The 21,673-nt window shown below is 37.3% G+C and overlaps 1 long non-coding RNA gene across 3 annotated transcripts in view; it reads right to left on the bottom strand.

Annotated features, from left to right (window-relative positions):
• LOC140344892 (uncharacterized) overlaps positions 1–21,673 on the bottom strand; it is a 266,326-nt gene that overhangs the window by 4,224 nt on the left and 240,429 nt on the right. For all 3 annotated transcript variants that reach the window (XR_011923700.1, XR_011923695.1, XR_011923699.1), the window contains one exon: positions 13,704–13,761. This is a non-coding gene — a long non-coding RNA (uncharacterized lncRNA). The remainder of the gene's footprint in view (positions 1–13,703; positions 13,762–21,673) is intronic.

Raw genomic sequence — 21,673 nt, 5'->3', positions numbered from 1 at the left:
CATCATTACCATTAACTCACTCTCTCGTATCCACCCTTTCCTCGACCTGCAGAAATGCAGCATTTGCATGATGCTGGCATCTCAGCCCTTCCAGGTCAGACGTCTCGGGTGGAACGCGCACACACAATACAAGATCTAAGCCTCTCCTATATTACTTTCTGATCTTCCAGCGATCGCCTCTTAGGGTGCTACCTTCCCACTTCCGCTCTTCTGTTTGACATCTTTTCGAGATTAAAAAAAAAATGCCCAGTGTTGAATAAACCGGCTTGCCAAATGGTCTTTCCAGCACCTTTTTCCAAAAAAGCCTGATAGTCCCCACCCTTCTTCACCCCCCCCCTTTCCTAAATCAATAAGTAAGATCTCCCAAAGCAGTGGTGGAAAAAGGCTGTGACATACAGACTTTCATCCTTAGTTCTCAGGCTGAAGAATAGCAAGTGATCCAGCCACGCACGTGACGTGGAGAGACATAATGCCAGCAATTCTTTTACAGTCTTAAGAGTTTATTCTACGCCTTTGCAGGTCTTCACCCTCCTCACTGAGCAAATGCTTGTGGAAACAATGCTTGTCTATAGTCCGGCTGCCAAACAATGCAATGATCCAGCATTTTATCACTGCACAGTCAAGAAATCAAACTTGCTGCTTTCATTAACACTACGGCTTTGGGCAATGAAGCGGCTATTTTCTTCTTCTGATCTACCTCCCTGATGGGGCTTGTTTTCTTTTCTGCACCTTCCAGTGACTAAAACGGTGCTTTCTGATCAATATAAGGGAGGACAATAGTTTAAACCAACCAGGGTGACAGCAAAGTAAATGGATCTTTGCGAACACAATGATGCTAGGCACCTAGGATTTTTCATTAGCGTTCATATAAATAAAACATTAGTGCATGTAGACACTTGAAAGCTGCAGCATTGCTTTGCCATAGTTAATATCCTGCTACATCTCAGCACATGAATCTTCTTTGTTCTGGGAATCCATGACACACCTAGCTCCCTACAGAGATGTAGTTTGAAAGCTACTCCTCTAGACACTGCTCCTCTGTTCACTTAGAATATTATGAACAAAGAAATGGTTACACCGGCATCGGCTAGAATCCAGGGTTGTCTCTTGGTAAACCAAAAAAAAAAAGTTTAAAACCCAAGCAGCCCTGGTTTAAGGTACCCACCCTTTGTAAAATAAATAATTTTCATAAAAAAAAAAAAAAAAACAATACTGTACAGGAAAAAGTTGCAAGAGGCAAATAAAGTTGCAACAAGCATGACTACATTAAAAAAGCTTTACTATTAAAAAACAACAGCGTACAAAGTCAAATATATGCACAACACAGACAGGCACGAATGCAGCAAATTATGCACCACCAATTCGGCGAGACAAACGTCAGGCTCGGTTTAATGATATACGTACATGAGACAACATTCAATTCCTAATGTCCTTGTGCTAGAACTCACCCATGCTCCAGCAGCCCTTCTTTTGTGCCTCTTTTGCCCCTGTCCACCTTTACCCACAATATCCTGCTTAAATAAATGTCATGACCTCGCCATAGCTGTCAGATGTGAATTTAAAAAATTTTTAAAAAAAAACTAAGACTGTTTAAAAAATTGAACATGCGCTCTGAACTAAACCGTCTCTAGGTTTGTGGACAGCCCCTTAGAGAAGCCGTCTCCTGTTCTACCAATCAGGGAACGTCAATGGAAATATTAAACATGTATGCCAGCCCAATGTCTGGCATTGTACAGGGTGCACGGCAATGGTTAAACAATGTATATATAATCCAATGTTTTTGGAGTCCCCTGAACAAAGCTCGCCAAGTAACAGATCTTCAGTTTGATAGCAAGAGGCCAAAATATTGAGAAGGTTTGCTGTATATTTAAACAAAGCCTTGTCACACGGACATCAGAGATATTAAAAAGAAGCCTCTTTTAGGGCCAGGGGGACTTGGCGGACCTGACTCAATCAATACGCGTCTGCTGAGAGATGCTGTAATCTATCAAGTCAATTACCTTTGCTAGCATACATCTGATCTGATTGTGTTCTAGTAACATTAACCCTTGAGTTATTCTCTTTTCATTCTCATAGCATGGAAGGTATGGGCTATGGATGTGTTATAGGATTACTATGATCTGCACATTGTGATGGGGTATTGTTGTGATATACAAATATGATATACAATGAAGAAATTGGTACAAAACAAAATGTTATGAAGTTAGTATGAGAATCAGGTATTGTATTAAAGTATTAACTGCAACATACAGAGCAGAAACACATAATTGTTTAAAAGGAATGCAAAGTAATAAAGCAAAGTAATAAAGCCAACAATGCTTTGGTAATGGGAAAGAATATGAAGAGAAGAGAAACTGAAATTGGTATGTGTATATATTATACATTTCTATATATGTTAAAAGTTTAGGTATTCTTTATGTTAATGTTTATGACATCTTATTCCTGGGCAATTTGTGTATTAATAGCAGTCCTACTTGCTTATTTTCACGATATACACATATATTTTAAGATATACACTGCAACAATTCAAAATGTATGGTCACTGATAATGCAAAATATTCTCTATGAGGGACTAGGGGTAAATTTATAAAGGATTGAATGTAATATCCAACAAATATTTACTGCCTATGAATCAATCGTTGTAATATAAAACTGCAACAGAATGGTGATCCATTAATGTTTGGTGAATTACATTCACAGTATGTGAATACATATACATACCTATACACATACATTATCTATACACATATACACACATTCACAAATATACATACACATATACGTATATCCATCCAACCCTCACACCGTTTTCCTACTGCTGCTAATGTGTTTGTCCATACAATGGACCAACTTTCCAGCATTGTGACAGCAGCCAACATAAAATGGTTCAGTAACTTTGCTTCAGGGATGAGCGAATCTTACAACTTTTTGGCCCAGTTGACAAGTTTTGTGGTCCAGTTGACCACAAAACTTAATTTATTCAAGGCCAATGGATTCCTGATGCACTGCCCAACAGAATGAGCCACCACTGGTGGCTTTTATTCTTTGTGTTCATTTTCAACTCAATACTTTAGTCATACATACATATATACAAAAGATATATATGAGAACAGAAGGAATGTGAGGGTTTTGTATTTAATGGGGGACCAAAATCTGTTTAACAGTCCAGGGCCATTTAGTCTCAATTCAGTAATGTTTGTTTATTTGGACTTATGGCAACTTGGTGAGGGGCTGGTGGCCATCTTGTTATGGCCGTAACAGTCCTTATAAAAAGGAACACCACTTTTTTTAAAAAATCTATTTTTTAAAAAGATTTAAAGAGATAAAAGCTTTATTTTTATTGTTCACATTTGATGGAATTAAAACAGAAATGTTGCAGTGTTACTACAAGTATACTATAAGACGGATAAAGGCGCAGTGTTACTAAAACATACAAAGATCATAGAGAGATTTATAGGATACAGGGGTGATATAATGGCACTATAAAAAATTACAGGATAAATAAATGATTCAGTGTTAAAATGATATACAGAAATCCTGCAGTATTTGTAAAAAAAAAAAAAAAAAAAAAAAGAGGATATAAAGCATTATAAAATACTTTAGAACTTTTATTTTAAGATTTAAGGTTTATTTTAAGATACTCGGATGACATGGCTTGCAGGGTGCAATGCAGTTATTCAATGCAGTGAAACTGCAGGACATACGTAAAAAAATGCCTTTATAAACACAATAAGGCTTTTCTTATGTAGCTGTATAAACTGTAGATTGACCGTGACTGTCACATTGAGTCACAATGAGTCACAATGAGTCACACCTGACGTCATATCCTGCCCTAAATTCAGACTGATATAGTCAGAGCCCAGCTTATTTTGGACAATCTGTAAAGCATTTTACAGTGGGCATGGCTTGGGTTGACTCAAAATATATTTTTACTCAATTAATGCAGGTATGACTGTCTTTTACCATATAATATGAGTTACCAAAGTGCCATAACTTTTTCCAGATACAAGTTCTATTTCACAGCAATGATGCCACCAATATCCTATATATGTTATATTTCACAGAAATATTCTTAATGTTCAAAATAAGTTAAAATTTACACAAAAGTCATCAAACTCAAACATACATGTCATAATATTATTATAAGTAATTTTCAGGATAATTTTCTCACATGGGAAGCAATCACTGGTATTCAATATACATTATATTATAATAGTAATCTATTATCCCAAATTCATTTTATTTACTCTCATTTCACATTAGTAATATCTTTAATGTATTGTGATAGTAATCTTCAAAATAACATGACTCACATTAAACTCATAGCACCAGCTTAAAATTCTATAGAAATCACATCACTAATCACCAATATACATTATATCCCACCATATTATATTTGACAAGAGAGGCATTACTACTCTGAAATAAATAATACATAATAATGAAAAGTTCCCAAAAAGTTTGTATTGCACAAGACTTTTAATCTCCAATCTATAACCCCAAAATGAGCTCAAAGAAGTGGCACCATTAATCTCAAAAATTGCAATCTCACAATGCTAACATAGGACTTCACAAAAGTGACATCATTAAATTGCATATGTTTGCCTTTACAACTCCAACATCTTGTCTCAATTGTAAACTTTATCTGCGGAGCAAAATTGCTTTTCTCCAACATTATTTAGATTTCAAAGTACCTGTATACCTTACTACCTATATTTTTTCAAAATACCTCCCCATACTTTACCCCCTACATAAGTTATATTTCACAGAACCCCATTACCTAACTCAATATAATATATTTCACTTGACCCCTGTTTTTTACCTCCTACATATACCGTATACAAGGCCCACACACCTTAACTACTACATATACCCCCATATTCTCCCTATTATATACACATTTCACAGATGTGATATCACTATTCTGGACATTGCATATTGCTTACAGAACAATATCTTACCTATAAATTTTATCATTGCAGACGCGATATATAATGTCAGATTTTCTGCTGTACAGAATCCCAGATGGGAATTTTCAATTCACTCTTCCGTATTTTCTTGGCCTCAGCAACTGGCTTCCAAATATTTACTGCTAATCCCTAATATGAGTCCGCATACTGCCCACAGCCCCATCACCAAGGAAACACCGGCACATGACAGGCAACCTCAAAGTACCCAATCTCCGGGAGTTCTGAGCACGTTACATGTGAAGAAAGCCAAGAGAGACTGGAGAATAGAATGGTAGAGCAGAGATATAAATATACTGAGTGCCTCAACAAATGTTTACTAAGAAAACACAGCACCAGGAATGTGTGCTTTAGTTTTTACGCTACGCAAAACTCATCGGCAGTGAAAACACTTTGGCGTGAGAATAGGATCCTACATTTAAGGAGCCACAATAATTCAAGGACAATATTATCTCAAAACAATTATGGTTATATACGGGAATTTAATTTGGAAATTCAACCCTGATTTCCCTAAAGCCAAAGCAGCAAAAACCTTTTTTAGTTTTGGATAAAGAGAAGAAAGGTGTCAATTTTTTTTTTTTTTGCTGCCATTTTTGTTTTTTGTTTCCAATTTGGAAGATTTATTCTTATGGTTTTATCAAAGACCCAACAGATAGGCAGAAAATTAGAGGAAAAAAATCTTAATCCTGTCTGATGGACATTGGTGCACAACAATCTCCAAAGTAAAGACAAACAGCATTAATGCCCTGGCACTTACCGTTCAAGCAACAAAATATGTGTGCAAGACTACAGAGGCAGAGATTGGTGCAGGAACCACTAAAAAGGTTCCGATTTAGAGCCAGCTGGAATAAAAAATTCCTGACTTCAATAAAAGGCCAACCGGGTACAATAAATAAAGGCTATTATGAACATTTTTTTGGCTCTATACTAATATAGTAATAATAATAATGAGGCACCCCTAATTAATAATTAAAAGGGTCTTTAAAAAAAATAGAAAGGTAAAAAACAGATCTAATGAGGAGGGGGTAATATGCTGCTTTAGTGGTTAAGTGGTATAATTACCCCTTCTAGTTTTTATCTTGGACTATAAGTCAATTATTCTCGATTTTAATAGAATTGGAGAGAGTTTAGAAAAAGAATACCTGCCAGTGACGCTACTCTTCAGGCAGTGTTTATAACATGGGGACCCCTTGAAATAGCTTACGGTTCAGAGATTCCCTGCTATGAAATGCTAAATCCACCGCATATCCACAGCACTCAGTATATTAGTGTGGTGGTCAGTAGAAAGAATGCCTCTTACATTTCAGGTTATTGGGAAGAATGTCACCCTTGACGCCAAAAAGATCATTGGTGTCAAAAAGAGATGCAGAACCCTCTTTCATCCTGGAAGAAGTGCCGGCATCTTCTTTGCCCTCTTTTACCTGCTGCCTTCATTACCTGATCTGCACAGGTGTGAGATCAGGTGATGTAGCCTGCAGTAGACGGGGGTAGGTAATTTTTACCTTACATAAAAGGTTGTCTGTAAGGTAACAACTTTAGTTTAGGTCCACTTTAAACTGACCTGTGATACACAATTTTATCATTGCTCGAGGAATCCTTAATTTCTGGAGGAACCTTGGTTGAGAAACACTGGCATTTCTGGCAGACCAACAGATAATCTTTTGCCTTTTCAGGGTCTTTAATTGATAAAACATGGAGAAATGTAAATATTGCAGAGATGTACCACACCTGTTTTTACAGCAGACAGCTCCTGAAAAGCCATAAAATACACAGGAAGTCAGGAGAGTTTTCTTATAGCCTTATAAAACAGAAGTAGTGCACGTTAACAGAGGCTCCAACCTTTCTATACGCTTTAATTAAAATATAAGATTTAGGATGAGCTTTAATAAATATAAAGGGTTGATAGAATGATAATGATGAAAATGATTTTACGGGAAATCACTATGTGTTGATTGCAAAATTTTCCCTAAGGCAGAAACATCCAATTTCACTTACTGGGCTACTTTTTATCGAAATGGTGTTTAGGGATGGCATGTATTCTTGGTTACTTTACTTTGGCTTTTGTTAGGGTTTTTAACGTAGGTTTTGTGAATTTGATTAGTGTATGATCACATTATTTTCAGTTTTTTTTTTTTACTTCTATGAAAGGAAAAGAAGGCATTTTTGGCACAAAAACAGCTTTAGGATAGTTCAAAAACTTGTAAAGTCCATTGTATAGTTGACCAGCTCAATATAGCCTTTCTAACGACTCAATGTATACTGATAAAATGACAACATTTTGACACAATTTCAAGATTACAAAAAGTTTTAAAAAGGAAGACTTTCATTTTGGCCTTTTCTTAGATAATGGCCATATCAATGATTTTCTTCTATTTGGAAGAAGCAATATTTCCCAAGTCTGTGCATCTTTATAGGGAAGCAAACAGCCCGAAGAAGCAATTATTCTTTATATCTGAAAGCAGATCTGCTCACAGAACTGTCATTCAAGAGTCCCTATCACAACTGTTGAACTGCAGGCATCTAATGTGTACAGATACCTTACCCATCCCCGGAGACCCCATCACCAGCTAAAATGCTGCGACAGTGAAGTTCCCACATGCTTAATTCATAAATCAATGCGCAGTTTGAGCATCATCCACCACGGGTAATATATTTGAATTTATGCCTAATTACATTTACAAACACGGTAAGACTGATGGTGTACAGACAAAACTAGAAAAACAGGAATCTCTGCTTAAAGGGAAATGGTCTCCATTTTTAACACTGTTTTAGCATGGCTGCCAGGAATAGGACAGTGGGATATGCTTGATAGTGCATATATCTGTTTTTAGGCTAATCTGCGGGTGTCATGCTAAAGAGTTGAGTGGAATGAAAACTTCTCTACTTAACGGAATTAAAATCTTAATACTTTATGAACTCTACAAGAAAGTGACTGTCAGATTGAAGAGGGGATTACAGGTAAATAACATGCATTAAATATGTTTAATACATATATAATTATATGGAACAATTTGTGTTCAAAAGAATGGTGCAGTGATGGGTTCTCAAGTGACACAGTTTTCGCCTTTTAGTTACAAGTGAAGGTTCCTAGAAGTTCTTGCACATACGTGTAGCAGCCAAGTTGAGCTGTACTGATGGGTAATATCATAATACATTGGGGAAGTGCAAGAGCTTCCTGATCTGTCCCATTTCCTACATGCTTATTTTTCTAGCCCTATGATGGTTTTCTTTTTAACAGCCATAAGAAAGTAGAAGAGATTGGAACTGGCCAGTAAATACTGTGCCATTGCTACCTGGAAGTGCCAACGAGGCAGAGAGATGTTGTGATAGACTAGTTTTTAACACATCACCCTCTTCCTAACATTTACAGATCTCATTGGCCAAAGAAATGTAGAAAAAGGAAAATAAGTTCACGTGCTACCTAGAAACACCAGAGTGGAAGTAATGGAGAAGTGTTTAACACATATCTGATCATAATGTGGAGGTGTGATATACCATTCATATACCTCCCTAACATCCACAGATCTCAGTGGCCATGACTTGGAGCAAAAGGGTTAATAGTATCAAAAGTGTTGAGCAGGGGTGACTTAAAAGATAGGAAGAGTTAGAGGGATAAAAGTGTGAGTTTTACAAGGGGTGGGGCATTCACTTTTAGGAAGAACAGAAAAAAAGGACATTTTTCCCACCCACCCATTATTATTGGGTAGGGGGATGGAATGGGCGGTGGGGTCCTCGAAGGAAGGTGTTTTTTTTGGTGATGGTATCAGTGGTGGGAGATCCATCATTGGTGTGTATTCTCCTTGATATAGTGGTAAAAACAATGGTTGGAATGTTAAAGGGGTAGGGACTGCAAAAAATTTTTGATATCGTTCCCTAGCTGGGGGTTGGATGGGGCTGGGAGCATAAATAATATGGCGGCACAGATCCCTGGTGGGTAGTGGGAGGAGGCTCTCGAGGACCAATAACCAGAGAAGGAAGAGTTTGCAGGAAAAAGTTAGAGTTGGTATGATAGTGTTTTGTTATAGGTTTATTTTTTTTTTCAGTGCGACATCTTACATTTAAAAAAAAAAAAAAAAAAGGTGCAACACCTCCCCTTTCAGTCTGAATCGGTGTGGTGATCAAAACTGAATGGAAGCACAGAGCCTCTTGGAATATCTACGTCATACATCCCAGGAGGCTTTTATGTAAGGTAAAAATTCTTTTTTTTTTTTTTCAGTGCGACCCCTTTTCTTTTAAAAAAAAAAAAAAAAAAGGTGCAACACCTCCCCTTTCAGTCTGAATCGGTGTGGTGATCAAAACTGAATGGAAGCACAGAGCCTCTTGGAATATCTACGTCATACATCCCAGGAGGCTCTGACTTGCACCCAAATCTCAGACATGCGCAGAAGGGGCATTTTTTTTATTAAGGGTAAGAGATGCTGATCTCCCGCAAGCAAAGTGAGATCGGCTCTCTTTTTATCCCCATTTTCCCTTTCCCCCACTGCACTCCCCTGTGCAGTGCGAGATCAGGTGACATGCCAAGAAGACAAGAAGAAGACGGAAAAGAAGATGTGGGCGCCTGGTGCTTCCTCAGTGCTGAGATGAAGAGGAATTCCAGGACGACGCAGGACCGGAGTGTGGGAAAGACCAGCGCCATCAAGGGATCTGCAGGATTAAGGCTAAGTGTAACTTTTTTGTTTTCAGTTTAATGTTTCAGCTTTATTGGTGGTGTGTGCTAATTGTAGGGTGTTAAATATGGGGGGTTGGGGTGGAATGAGAGTTCCCTGCAGTGCCACAGTCATGTAGAAAAGCAAAAAGACAGACGTTCCAGTGCTACCTGAAAGGGTGTGAGAGTTATAGTGATAGGACTAGTTTTTAAGGTGTAATAAAAAATTCCTGGCAAAGGCTTATTCATGATAAGATTGTTAAAAATGCTCCTACCTAACATCACTTTTTTCTGTATGTACACAGTGATGCACATGTGCAGGAGTTATGTTGTCCTGACCCAAACAATAAAGAGGCCAAAAAATAAAACCCAGAACACAACCAGTTGACGATGCAACAAAGAAGAAAGCATAGCGAGGAAATGTGTGCAAATATGTTGTGCATACCTTTACATGTGACAAAAGCTCACACACACATGGACTTCTGTCCCACTTTAACGTCACCTCTAACCATGGTGCAAAGATAAGTGAGCCCATCCTAACATTTACACTGTAGTTCTTTATTAAATAAATTCAGCTCTAAAATCTATTACTATGAACATTTTGATTAGCAATTTTTAACACTAATAATTAATTTACATTTTCTTTGAAAGTGGATTCATGTTTGACAAGCTTCTGAAATAGTATTACACTGGACTAAACAAAATGCACAGCCAGGTGTTAGAAGTTATTTTCAAATATTGGCAAGTATGTACAATGCTCTGCTATCCATGGAGAAAATGTACAGAAGCCTATCCGCCCTGCTATTGTTTTTCTGAGAAATAATCGTTAATTAAAAATTAATGAAGCGTGGACAGCCAGTAGAGGCAAGGCTTGCAGTTCGCAAAAGCAATTTCTCTCGACCATGTTTGTTGATAAACACTGGAAAATGTCATTCTGAAAGTCCACCCACATGATATAAACAGATTGTTTCTATGGTCTGAGCACATCTTTGTGTCAGTACAAAGCCTCTGTGTATCGACATGCAAATTCCCTCTCCACAGCTGATTCTGGGAATGTTAGCTATTCAGTCAGGCAAACTGATTACATGTACAACCGAGTATTCCAAACATTCAGAGCACTTCAGAGGGAAAAAAAGCAAGCTTTATGTATTTCCCATTTCCTCTACTGTAGTACTGGCATTGATGGTGCCATGTATACGGAGTGCTACCTTAAAGTAGTTTAAAAGTAGTAACGCCAAATGTAGGCCACCATATGTGCTAAGCATTAATGTAAATATTTAGTATATTCTTCATTTTTGCATTTAGGTGCTGCTTTTGTCCTCCAGCTTTTCGCAACCACTTCCAGTCTACATGTCATTGGAGCAGGGACAATGGTGGACCATACCTCTGGAATCTATGTCTGCATGGACACTTCCAATCTCCAACAGTATTTATTGTTTGAAAAGTGACCATGCAGGAGTACAACTGCTAAACAGTGGTCACCAAACAGGAAGCGATTGAGAAAGGACTTTTAGCAGAACCGACTACTCCTATTTTGAAAGCTGGAGGATTTTAAAAGCTTAAAACAACTCTTGGAATATTAGTAAGTTACAGTTTCTATGTAAATGGGGTTAGATTTACTTTAAAACAAACCTCAAGACCAGGAACATCCTTTGCTAAGCTAAACTAGAACTGGGACCACCAAAAGCTGAAAACACATGCTGGGTCAGTCATTTACATCATCTGTATGTCTTGTCAGCATTCCTTGTCTGGTACCAAAAAAAAACTTTTAAAGCCAGTCATGTTAAAGTCCTCATTTCCTACACTTAGAATGCTATGCAAGGGGATAAGAGGGTCCACTAGTTTGTCATCTATGTGTAACTGCTGGTGGCAGCATCACTGTGATATCTAACAACATCACCCCATTAGGTCACAGAGGAGAATTGGAAGCCCCACAACACACATTCCCTAAAGAAGGATGTGCAGGCCATGTTCAAAAGCTGAACAGAAGATCAACCTGAACACTGCACACCGCTAGTAACAAGTGTATTGGTAATATAATGCGGGCAAGAAGGCTAAGGTGGAACTTTTTGTATTCATGGAAAAATCTGTGAAATAGAAGGAAATTAACTAGTAAATTGCAATGCTTTGACTAAGGCCTGGAATGATCTAAAAAGTGGCAACTGTTACCAGGAAGAAAATATGTTCTTTAATTATATGCTAGTGATAAAATGCCTAACATATGTTCAGTGTTTTCCTTACAATGTCAGCAGCTCTAAATTTAGAAGTTTGTTTTGTTTTTTTTTTATTTGATTCAACCTTAGAAGCCTTTGAAATATTGGAATTTCTTCCAGCTAAATCTTTTGTCCTAATTGTTCTGGGCTGTAGTTAGCAGGAGTGGGGAAGCAGCCGTGCTGGGTTTAGTGGTGGATTCATTGGCTTTGCCTTTAAATATATTGATGTTGGTGTTGAGTAGCGGGATAATATATATATATATATATATATATATATATATATATGTATATGTATATATATGTATATGTATGTATGTATATATATTTGTGCGTAACAAGTGGAGTTGTGCTTGGGAAAAAATACAGGTCAGGTTGGGCAAACCTCAGGAGTTAACTCCAACCTTAACCCTAGTCAGGATATGAACCAAATGGCTTCCTTTACCGCACAGAAAACCATCACCACATTCAAGTATATTCTCCCTTACAAGGTAAAAACTATGACCAGTAAACAGCCTAATTTCTTTAAATAATCAGCCTACATAGGTTTGCTTCCTGCTTCATAATGCAACACTGCTCAGATCTGTGAAGATTACCATCTCTTCTACAAGTTCTCCTGCATTGATGGCATTGGAACTTGGTTGTCATACAGAAACCATTTGCATTAATAGCTAGCTGTGAGACTTTACTTACAGGTTGTATTTACTCTACAAAAATAAGATGTTCCAATTTAGTTTTATTTAGGAGTTTATTTGTTTACCCCTTGGCTAACATCTTTTAGGTTCACGTCTGCTTGTTTTTTGCTCTCTGTATGGACAGTATACTTAGTTTTCTGCATTACATTTTTTACCTTTTGGTATTTGTTTATATGTTTCAATACAGAGATTCTTTTAAATTTACCTTTTCAGGTATTTTTTATTATTGGTTCAGTGTGCTTGTAATTCACAATAAGATTATGATAAAGAGCATACACCTACAGCCACAGCTAAAATACATGAAAATGAACGGTCTTACCTTCCAAAACATTACATTCTGTTTGGGACTGTTTCAATCCCACAACCTTACCATGACTTCACTTTTTACTAGTGCATTTAAAGCAATACAGTTTAGTAAAGGACCAACCAGAAGTTTCATTGGATTTTAAAGAGGCAGCAAGCACACTGCTGGGGGTCACTCCTGAATCTTTTCATGTTTCAGTAAAGCCTGGTCAGCCTCATTTAAATTTAGTCCATTACAGGTGGTAATATAAAGACTAAATACAGTTCTGGATTGTAATTAATGCATCACTAAGTTAAATAGGTAAACACATGCTAAAATATAGGACCATGTTTGCATTAATAAATGGCCATGGAGAAAAAAAAATCATGTTTGCCTATAACTTATATACAATACATAAAGCATATCATTTGCTTGACCTGAATAAATCCTATTTAATATTTGGAATAACCTTTTTTATAGGTAAACCTGTCAGTTTACTTTTTTTCCTTCATATCATGTCCCAGGTTTACAATAATGTAAAAGCTACCCCAAAGTGAAATCTAATTTTTGGACTGCTGTTGCTTTGTTCAAGAGGACCAAGATATAAGGGGTTCAATTACTTCCTGTATTTTTTTCCTACATTTTCAAACTACTAGAAAAAACAGTAGAAAAAAATGACTCAACATGACCTGATGGAATTCAACAGCCCAAATTTTTGCACATTACATAATGGCATAATACTTCACACTCCTATACACAGCAGGATCAAGAATAGCAAAAAGTACACCCAGCACACACTGGGATGGAAGAGACAAATACCTCAAGTGAGCCTTGTTTTTATACAATATTATCCTAATAAATAACACAAACTGCATTTTAAAAAGTCTAGATAAAAAAACTTACCAGATTTGCAAGCAGTAACGTTCTGAAAAGCTTTTTCTTGTAGTTAATGATTTAGATCCTAAAAAATACATACAAAACATTACAATATTGAATGCCTAATGCTGATAGAAATTTAATCATAATTTGCTTTCTATAGAGAAGAAAACTTTTGTTAAAAAAATGTTTTTTCACAAAGATGTAAATCTGTAGAACAAAGCTTAATGTTGCCTTGGTGTTGTGTGTAGAAGTGGAATCACGGTAACAGGCTGACCCCTGAGATTTCTACGTTTTCTGCCTTTTACCACTTGCTTTAGTAGTTTTTTATTGCCACACCAAAATTTCACTCTAGCGTCGGTGGGGTATCACTCTTCCAGTAAGCTGGAATGCAGGCCTTTGGTGAATTGGTGAAGAGAGCAGACTGATTGTGAGATGGGCTCATCATTCTGCACCAATGGATATATATCTGCAGGAGTCATGGGGGACCCTAGGGATTATGGCCCCTAGATTGCCGCAGTGCCAGAGGGGAAATGCAATGTGTTGCAACTCCACTCTTGTGCACAATAGCTTGAGAATCCAGTATAGAGAGGAAAGCAAGGAGGTCTGAGCAGTGTTTCAGAAGGGAAAAGGACTAATCAGCAATGAGGGCAGAATACAAGACTGGAAAAGAAACAAGTGTTTATGGCAGACACGTTGATCAGCTATTCTATGTATAGCCATTTGTATTATTGGACATATAGGAAAACCAAACCAAGGCAGTGTATAATATAGGACGAAGTAGGGTATACTGGAAGCACTGGCAAGGTATACTGGGACCAGTACACAGTGTAAACTGAGGGGATTGGGGCTAGAATTGTATAATGTGAGCACAGACTGGATAGTATACTGGCGCAGCCACAATTGAGGTAGGACAATCCGAAACTTGCATTTGGGGTAGGATACAAAGTTGTGTAAAATGGGAGCACTGGGACTTGGCAATGTATGCAGGAAGCAGTCCCAATTATGGTAGGACAGTCTTTTATTTGTGGCATTACACATTGGCACCCAACTTACTTGTAACTTTTGCTAATCAATGGTCATGTTTCCCCTATTTTGGGAGAGAGGCAGTCAAGAGTTACCGGTAGGAAGAGTTGATTAGTCAGAACATAAAGTAAGGGAAAGTTAGGAGACTGAACCATCTTGCATCTGCCCATACAAATAGAGCCAAAGCTGTCTACTGCTCATCTTCCCCTGCACTGCATTACAGAGACCTGACCTCTGATCCTTGTGTTATAGAGGGGCGAAAAAAACTAAAAATACTAAAGTGCAATACTGAAATATCAGGTCACCTGTCATGCCAGTGGTTGTCTCTTCCTCTCCCATTTGTTATCTTTGATCCCAGGCTGGCGTGATGGTATGGGTAAGGATGTATTACTGAATTAATTGAAGATGTCATTGATTGAAAGTATGTAACTAAATATAATATAAATCTTTGTGGATTGTGGAAGTTTTTAACACATTGTACACACTTTTTTTGTAACTATAGATTGGACTAGCATGAAACCCTGTGTTATTCATTACTTCTGATAAAGTGGTAGTAGATTCCCAGCAAAACGCGTTGAGTTTGGGAGCATTTACTCTAGGAACAGAGCTTATGCTAGAGAAATAGTTGTTCATGTTATACATGATTTTTATCCATTGGACGCATTTTTATCAAAATGTTTATGAAAATGATTGTGTTGTTTTTATATATGATCTATGTTAAAATCCTATTGGTTTCTTTTCTCTTCCAAATTACCTGGATTTGAGCTTGGCCTTATATAGGCTTATATATGCAATTATTTCGTGTTACAGAATGCCGACGCTATGTTTGCAGCCAGTTAATTACTACACGGCCCTGCAGATGTCAGTGTTGCTCCTGCAGTGCGTTAGGCACTTCTATATATTTCAGTAGTTCTAGGCTAGGTCTGACCTGTCTGCACATATCCTTTAAAGAGAAGATGTATTAAAAATCATGGCTTGCTTACTGTCTGGGACTTGGGGATTAGGTGAGGGTATTGGCCTCAATCACCCACTTGTCACTGATCCTCTATTCTACGCAGATGGGAACTGACAGATTTCTCACATGCAAAATGAGTTCATGCTACAGCTAATAATAAAAGCTAGGGAAATAAAAAATACTTTTATTCATCAATTTAAAGTTTTTAAGATCCCTCTAACTCCTTTTAAAGGGGATGTGCAGACTTTTTTCTACATAAGCCGTCATTTGATGTAAACCTTATCAATGCATAGTAATCCAAAAATGATTTGTTTGCAAATGTATATATACATAACAGCAGCCAAATTTTCTCATTGCCCATACAGCTCTGATTACTGCACTGCAACCTAATGGTTGAGAGTTACAACTCCTCCATAAAATACAAGTTTATAAATTGACTGCATAAAAACACAGGGTTTGTTCCTCCCGGGTGCATAAACTGCTGCTTTGCACCCAGGAGTGGCAAAATGTGCCGAAGGTCAATGTTATTGCTTGCTTTCACCCTTGTGATGCAGTTCTTGTGCTGCCAGATGCATCCAGGATCCCCACTTCAACCCCACCACAAACGCAATCACATCATGCAAACGTGCACAAAATGGTTCTTAGACGCTCCCGTTCAGTTGAATAAAAGTGGTTGGGAGAGCAGTTGAACAGCATTTTATCCCATACATGAAAAAGACAAAAAAGTATCTTTGATCATATAAGAATGCCTACTGCAGACCTATCATCTGCAAGTCAAAGATGTTTTTGTAAAAATAATAATATTCCACATTTTCGGGCCCAAATGGGTAAAAAAGGCAAACTTTTGGCACACCAAGGCCCCTGTATATATCTGTTGAGTACTTCAATGCTTCCAGTAATGAGTTGGGTCATACTGGCTGTCCAAGTTTATACCCTATCATATTATCTTATTACTGTCATGATCTGCCTTACTGGCAAATAAATATGCACAGAAGGCAGGGTGGAAATGTTGGAGCTTTCCCTGTAAAAATGCCTCTAGATTTGTGCATATAAAGAAAGACGCTGAAGGTATGTGAAACTATTGTTCACTGTCCCCATTTCATTATTGCAGAAGTTTGTCCCTCTTCCCCATGGGGAAAAAGGCTTAGGTTAAGCTAAGGGCAAAAGTCTTGCTTACCTTTGCAAACACAAGACCCAAAAGTTTTCTGGTAGCATCAAATAGGAGGGCAACCAGCAGATTAAAGAACCTCTAGGATAGAACCTAGAACCAGTCAGGATAGACCAACCATACCCAAGAATCATTATAGATATTAATCTTTTACCAAAGCTGAAGGATTTTCTTGTAATAAGCATTACCTTGCCAAGAACTTCTTCTTAGCTAAAGCACTTCCCAATAAATGGTTGCAATGTTCTTATTTCCCAGTGTCCAAACTGAGGTTCTGCGTTGTCAACCTTGCTAAATTCTGATTAAGTTTATATTCACACACACACACACATAGGATATTTGTCACGAGTTTCCAGTGATAGATGAATGAATCTCGCTATACTCCCCTCCACTGAAGTGCATATTGGTCATTTACTGATCTGCTGTGGCAGATCAATGAATGACTTTGTGGGACTGCTGTATATGCTAGAGTTTCACCTGTTCATCTTAGCTGAGAATAATATGCCCACTATCCTAAATCGAATTATTTATAATACTTGTAATAATGAGAAATATATGCTACTAAAATTATTTTTAATATTTTAAGTATTGGACTCTATATATGGTTTAGGAATCACTACTTCGTAAAACAGTAGCATCCCTAGAGTGAAAAAGCCATTATTGATTAGCCTACTAGTCTTTTAGCTTTATTGGTCGTTCAATATAGATTAGAACAGGGGTGTCCACACTTTTTTGGCTTGTGAGCTACTTTTAAAATGACTTAGTCAAACTGATCTACCAACAAAAAAAAAGCTAAACATATATTTATTTATATTTATACCGAGTATACTACTTGACTTGGGCTAATGAGAGATTGAATGGCAGAACATTGCACAGACATTGCACTACAAGACTATAGTGACAGGAAAGCTGATGTTCACCTGTCAAAGGAGAATGACGTGCTGCACTGGAAAAAGAACTGCTAATCTGTACAAAGGTATCTCGGTAATTGAACCCTGACCCCGAGCCTGAACTGACTTGGCCCCCCAGCACTGCTCACCTCAGACTGCCCTCCTGCCCTCTCTGCCTCCCTCCCCACTCCCCACTGTTACACGAGCCTTCTCAGCACTAAAAGACATCCCCAGCATCCCTAAAGACGTACAGCAAGGCTGCTGGTAAACAGCAGGGAGGGGTAAGGCAGGGCTCTGTGACTGAGTTGCGTTGCTTTTGCGATGGTTTAAAGGTACTTATGCTTATGGTTTAAAGGTACATTGTTGTACAAATATCTCTCATGGAAACCAAAAATGAAGGCTCCAGCCATTGTGTATACAGCACATGGGTATACCATTTTAAATAGGGGAATGGGGGAATGGGGGGGGGGGGGACTGAAGACCTATAACACCTGTTTTTTTTTTTTGGGGGGGGGGGGGTTATGGGGAAAATTTAGGTTAGGTCATCTAAGATCATATACGAAATGGCAGGCATTCTTGTACTGTACTGTCTTGTATTGTACTTGTCTGTGAAGCTCCATTACAATTAGGTTGTGTTGGAGGTGAATGAGGAGCAAATACTAGCCATTCCCTACCTACCACACCTAATGCCACTGCCCCTTTATTTCACTTCACCAGTGTTCCTCTTATTTAATTTGTACAAAATATAGGGTGAGCACCAACAGTTGTGTCCTTTTTTTATTATTTACTAATAGTGGCAAAATGTAGTTGAACTATGTAACTGCAAAATTTAGGATACACAAAGTTTTATTAGACAAAACATGGTGAATATGTATCTACACAACTTTTGGAGAGGGGAAGGAGGATCACAGCTTGCAGACCAAAAAAAATGAATATGCAACAAATCTATGCTTAAACTGATGTGTTTTTTTCACAACTCCTTTATATTAAGAAATTGAATCATTTAGACTAAATGAAAGATAAGTTTAACATTTAAATAATATTTAAAAGAATGTGGATTTTAAGAAAGGGGATGTTTTCTATGTGTAGAACGACTGACAACTTCTAGTTCTGTGTGACAATGCTTCTAAGCCCCTGGATTTTTTCCCCCAGCATTGACATTCTTTATAGCCTAACAAGCCTCTTTTAAGAGGCCGGTAGCAGCTGGAAGTCCCAGGCTCTTTTGGTATTTCTCCCTTAAATGCAGCAAATACCAGTCTATCACTGAGTGTTCTTAAGCACAGTCAACTGGCAGCCTCAGTTCCAGGAAGTCCGGCCAGACAATAATTATTGTATTCTTTTCATCCTTAAAGTAGAAAACGTTAAACAAGCAATTACTGCATCACTCATATTATCTAATTATAATTGGTAATCAAGTGGTTTACCGCTGCGGCATGAAAGAACAAGTCTTTCCCACTGGGATTTGAACCCACGACCCTGGTGTCACACAGATGTTTCATGCAGCACTAAAGCTTTAGATGGCTGAACAGATTCTGAACTTGGAAACAGTAAACTACTTCAACATTTTTACTTGCACATTTTTATTATAACTTTTGTAATTTTATTACTTTACTGCTGTATAAAAGAAAACTACTGTAAAGTATAAAGCAAAACAATGGTGATGTGAGTGCATTTATTCCAGAATAAGCATTAGATATAAAATCTGTGCTAAAAATTAGGGAACAAAAGTTCAACTTCTTCAAAAGGGGAAGATGAGAAAATAGTCCTTAGATGTGGCAGCTGCATTAGCTTTTTTCTTTTTTTGATATGATGTCATATTACTTTTATCTCAATTACTTAGGAAGAATGTGTATTCCTAGTTCACCGAAGGTAGCTCAGAAAGCTACTAAAATTGTTAGAAATTTCAGTATAGCCCATAGAAAGTAAAAACTATTTCTGGAAGGAGCTACAGGTATTTTTTCTTGACTTGAAAACAAATGTAGGGAAAAAAAGGCGAATACAGCAACTGCATCCAAGGATTGGTAATCTGCAATTTATTAAGTTTCTTTTTGATATAATTGAAGACTCAGAACATTTTTTTCTGAGGTGCATCACCCAACACACTTTAAATGGGGTAATGGGCCAAGGAGTTACCGGTATTCATTTTGAATGAAAGCTCCAACATACAGAGGCAACGAAACTCTAACATAGGTTTGCAACACAATGCTTAAAATGCAAAACCATGTGTTGTGGTTATTTTTCTTTTATGTTTCAGTGTGTTGTCATCTTATTCATTTAAACAGATTGCCTGACGGAAATAATTCATATCGATTAACAAAGCACATTGCAGTGAAAAGTTTGGCCTCTGAACCGAGGAAGTGTGAACCCACTGGTTTTAGGGTAAAAAAAGGAATACTACTGTAGCTTTGTAGCTATGGTTCAAAGGAATACTTAGATTTTCATGTAATTTTTGTATCACTTATGCATCGGGGATTTAAGATTTTTTTTAAACACCTTTCTCTTCAAAAAAAGGAACCCAAATAAATCACTCTTTATTCTTCAAGCATAAACATATGCTAAATTGAAGTTTTTATCTTTTCTTGGAATTCTATTTATCTTTTCTTGGAATTCTATAAATGTTTATCAGGACATTGTAGAAAGGTGAATTGAAAAGAAATATAATCTGTTTTGCCAGTGTCCTTGCTTCCTGTTCTAGAATATTTAATTGCTGTGTACTGTGTCAGGTTAGCATGTGAATGGTATGTGTTTGACCGCTATGAATGCATTGCTCATAGTTTATCCTCAGAAAAAATTCTTGCGTCCTCTTGGAACTATTTTTGGAAAATATGTTTTTGCAATGTTCCAAATATAGATTGAAAATAAACTTTGAGAAACCCTTTGGTGTCTAGCAGCAGCCACCCTCTTCTAGCTTGGAGATGTGCATATCGGAGTGTTATTTTCTGTACTCCCCTGGCTTTCTACTTTATTTTCTCTCAATTACTTTTCACCTCTACGATCAATAGCCATGATATTTCCAGGGGTCAGAGATTGTACCGTCATTGATCAGAAACAGCCTGACACAACTGAGGAGCAGACACAGCCAGACAGATCAATGACACCCGTGCCTAGCTCTGAAACATTAAGGTTTATTCCAAAGCATCAAACTGTAATGTGATCTGTAGTTTTTTTTCTCTAAATAGGATTGCAGTACAAAAGAAATCTGGTATACAACAATTTCTGTTTAAACAAAAAAATAAAAACAGTAACTGGGAGAATTATAACCCCCCATATCACAACACTGAACTTGTCAATAGAAATCAAAACACACTGGTGTCAAATCAGGTCAGGTATTTATACCATTACTCACCAGCTGTTTTTTTTACCTTTTTTATGCTGTAACTCTTTGTAGCTTACATGGTAAGATAAGGTTACTAAAATGTACCAAGTGGCAACCCAATAGTTGTGAACCCAGTGTTCTCTCCTTTGCATTTTCAGACACTTGCTAATAGCTTTGATATCTTCTTTACTTTTCTCACTGGCTAATTTGTCCAACATTTTAATGGGAAGTCTTATTAACAACATTTGGACAGATGGTGAGCCATTTCTTGACTCTACTGGGAAAGGATAAAATGTATGTAATAGAGCACCTCATAATTGTATGCTCACGAGGACTTCCAAAGACAACTATGAAATACACATGGTGTTCAGATCATCAAGTTCAACCACTAGGTAAATAAACATACTTCAAATCAGCATATCACATATAAGACGTTATAGACATACTTGATCCACAGGAAGGCAAAAAAAACATTACAAACATGGTTCAATTTGTTTCTGATTGCAATTGGAAGTTCCCTGGATCAAAGGTCTGTTGTATTTATTTTAAAACTTTAATACCCAATTAAATTATGTGATTCTAGAAAAGCATTCAGCTTTTTTTTAAATACAATCTATAGAACTTGCTAAAACTACTTCCTGAGGG

This window comes from Pyxicephalus adspersus, chromosome 1, assembly GCF_032062135.1.
Source record: "Pyxicephalus adspersus chromosome 1, UCB_Pads_2.0, whole genome shotgun sequence".
Classification (NCBI taxonomy): domain Eukaryota; kingdom Metazoa; phylum Chordata; class Amphibia; order Anura; family Pyxicephalidae; genus Pyxicephalus; species Pyxicephalus adspersus.
Note: the sequence above shows the minus strand (reverse complement) of the source record. Positions and strands in the feature narration are given on the sequence as shown.